Genomic DNA, 3,541 nt, shown 5'->3' with positions numbered 1-3,541 from the left:
CTAAAACTATTTGACTATCGCTTAAGAGAATTATGAAATTGTTGATTAAGTTATTTGAGGCAATTATCATAATGTTAAAGACTTATCATGTATTTCCATAAGCATATTTTAAAAGGGAAAATTGATCATTGATTATTCTGCAGGAAAAGGTACAAAGACCTTGTAAAATCTCATTATTTGTAAACTTACAAGGTTGCTTGGCACCATCGTAAACTCTATGTTTTTTTTTCTTTAAGTTTTATTAATATCTTTTGTTTTAACATCAGCCATTTTGCAATATTCCTCTCCCCATCCTCCAATCACAGTGAGACTTCCCATGTAACAAAGAAGTTAAGCAAAACCAATAGAGGTACATCTTCCACGCCATTTTATGCAACAGTCATACGCAAAGTACTGTAATTCAAGGAAAGAAGAGAAAAGCATTATGGCTTGTTCAATTTTGCTTCATAAAAATGAGCTGTTTAAGATTCTTATTTTTTTGGTGTAATTTATATATTCGTAGGATAATCATTTTAAAAACTGAATTTAAAATCTTACTTTGATTGAAAACCTACAAATTCTCTCATGATTTAGTCATTTAGCCACTGCTCTGCTTAGCTGCCAATCTCTTATCTCTCTCCTCAGCAATTGTAAGATGGATACCCTTTCCTCTGGGAAGAGAGATCCAAGGCTTATTACCTTTGCCAATAACAAAAACGTTTGAAAGCCTAGTAGCAAAACTATTGCCATTGGCATCTTTTACATGAACAACATCAAAAGAGCCAGGATGTTTCTCCCTATTTGTAATCACACCAATTCGACCCAAGTTGGCTCCACCGGTCACCATACATAGCTTTCCAGTATCAAACTTGATGAAATCAGTGATTTTTGCCAGCTTCTAAATCAATCTGAACTGTATCATTCACTTTGATGAGGGGATCTGGATAACGGATAGTATGGGCATCATGGGTCACCAGATGGGGAATACCCTTTGTACCCACAAAGATTTTTCTCACTTTGCATAACTCATATTTAGCCTCCTCAGCTGTGATACGATGAACAGCAAAGCGTCCCTTTGTGTCACATACCAAATGGAAATGTTCTCCTGTCTTCTCAATGCTAATGACATCCGTAAAACCCGCAGGACATGTGATATCATTGCGGACCTTGCCATCGATCTTGATGAATCGCTGCATGCAGATCTTCTTTGCTTCATCTCCAGTAAGGGCATACTTGAGCCTGTTTCTCAGGAAGATGATGAGGGGGAGACATTCTCTCAACTTGGGGGGGACCTGTAGATGGTCTTGGAGCAAATACTCCTGTTAACTTATCCAGCATCCAGTGCTTTGGAGCTGCTACACGTTTCAGATGTTTCTTGGGACCACGAACCATGGCTACACTAAATCTGGGATAATACACGAAATTTACTCGACTGCAGGTAGGGTCGGGGACTACTTAATGGCTGTGTTTGGCCACATCACTTTAACCCTCTGGGCCTCTGCGTCTTTTCCAGAAGCACGACCTGCCGGTCGCACGGCAAGAGCTTATCAGTCTTATCTTACATCTGGTCCTAAGTTGTGCAACAGCTTGCTGTGTTGCAAATTTCCTATTAAATAAATAAGATACAAACACTTTACATAAAATGGTGAAATTTTCAAACTTGCTTATAGTTTCACCTAAGGTTTATTTGTTATCACTTATAAAGGTTATGAAGATAAACCTGGAATAGTATATATTTCACTTAAATCTTAAACCAACTTAGCTTTTAACACATTCCAATCTTAAAAATTTAGTTTTGTTTTAAAGGGTGAAGATGCAATAACTTTAAAGAGGGATATCTGTTAGTCTGGAGGTTTGCAGCAATTGGTCAGTGTTCTTTTTCTAGGGTTTTGAGTAAACTGTTATATATTCATTATCTATGTGGCATTCCAAAACATCATTATATTCTTCATTTCTATTGGTAGATGTTTATACCAGTATAAGTTTAGACTCTAAGAGAAGAAGAAAAAGAAAAGGAAGAAAAGACTATTGAGTAAATCGTTAAAGGTGTGGTAAACTTTTGTCATTGCGACACCATGAGAGAAATAGATAGGGACTTTAATCTGGTATTCAAGGTGGGGGATGCCATTCGCTCCCAGACAGAGTAAAATGTGGGAACTATTACAGGTGAGATATATTTGCCTGGGAAAGTTGAAAAGATGACCTTGGAATGCTCTAAGGTAAGAGCCTCTTGACTCGGTTTCCCTGTTGTTTGAACAGGAATTTTTCCCACCTGCTAAAACCTTAAGCCTAATTTTGGCACCCTATAAATGAAGTGGAACCTTGCCAGAACCTTAACTATGACTTTTACTTGAATTAAAACAGAACTAAGGATGTTTATGCTGGTATAGCTGTGTTTAGTCATTCTGAACCCTTAGGATGGAACCAGTCTTAATGCTATTATAATCATTTCCCTGCTTCTTCCTCTCATCTCAAATTTCTATTATCAGAGAAGGTGAACAGTGAAAGTTTGTCATTGCAATAGTGAAAGATTGCTCTTTCAGTTTTCAATCTGAAGATGTTGTCATTCTGTGACTTAAACAAGGATAAAATTAAATTCCTAAAGTATCTCATTCTTGGGGGTGGCTAGGTGCCACAGTGGATAGAGCACTGGCCCTGGAGTCAGGTGGACCTGAGTTCAAATCCAGCCTCAGACACTTAATAATTACCTAGCTGTGTGGCTTAGGCAAGCCACTTAACCCCATTTGCCTTGCAAAAAAAACTAAAAAAAAATGATAGGAGTATAATTAGGCAAAGATGAAGGAACCTATGAAAGAAAAATATAAATTTATTGATTTGTGAGATTAAAGTCAGGAATCTTTTCTGGTTTTGCTTTAAAGAACAGATGTTGAGTGCAATCAGTTAGCTTATTGGAGAGTAATTTATGAGTTATCTTATATTACCTTAATGAGAAATCTGAGTAATCTGGGTTTTATTTAATCTGGGATCAAAATCTGTGTATATAGTATGTCCTAAAATGCACGCAAACTTAGAGATGTTCCTATTTTTCAAAGCACTTCTGAGAGCAGAGGTTTATGTACATCTCCTCTCTAAAATTTGTTCATGATATGCCCTCTAACTGGTTTGATCTGTACCATGCCTTAGTTTACATACAAGACCTACTTCACACAGGTTACATGAGATTATGACTCTATTTCTTAGTTTATTCAACTTTATAACACTGATAGAAACTTGGGGCTATAATTAGTCATCCACAGTACACTTATTTCCTGTTTTGAGTTTAAATCCCCTAGTTTATAGCCACTGATGCCTGCTCAAATTGATTTGACCAGAGTACAGAGATCAGATTGATGTATTTGAGAATAAAGATTTGACCTAAGACTGAATGTGTTGCTGAACCATATAAATTTTGATTTGTTGTTAATTCATTTTCATATATATATATAATATATATGTGTGTGTGTATATATATACATATATATATGGATATATGGATATGTATGGTTTATGTATGTATCACCAAGTGAGAGAATTATTATGAGCTATGTTGACTCAGTGATCC

General features: G+C 36.2%; 1 pseudogene; it reads right to left on the bottom strand.

Moving 5' to 3' along the window:
• Positions 1-577: 577 nt before the first annotated feature.
• Positions 578-1,373, bottom strand: LOC141515965 (small ribosomal subunit protein eS4-like; annotated as a pseudogene).
• Positions 1,374-3,541: the final 2,168 nt, after the last annotated feature.

The sequence above is a fragment of the Macrotis lagotis genome, chromosome 3 (assembly GCF_037893015.1).
Source record: "Macrotis lagotis isolate mMagLag1 chromosome 3, bilby.v1.9.chrom.fasta, whole genome shotgun sequence".
Classification (NCBI taxonomy): domain Eukaryota; kingdom Metazoa; phylum Chordata; class Mammalia; order Peramelemorphia; family Peramelidae; genus Macrotis; species Macrotis lagotis.
Note: the sequence above shows the minus strand (reverse complement) of the source record. Positions and strands in the feature narration are given on the sequence as shown.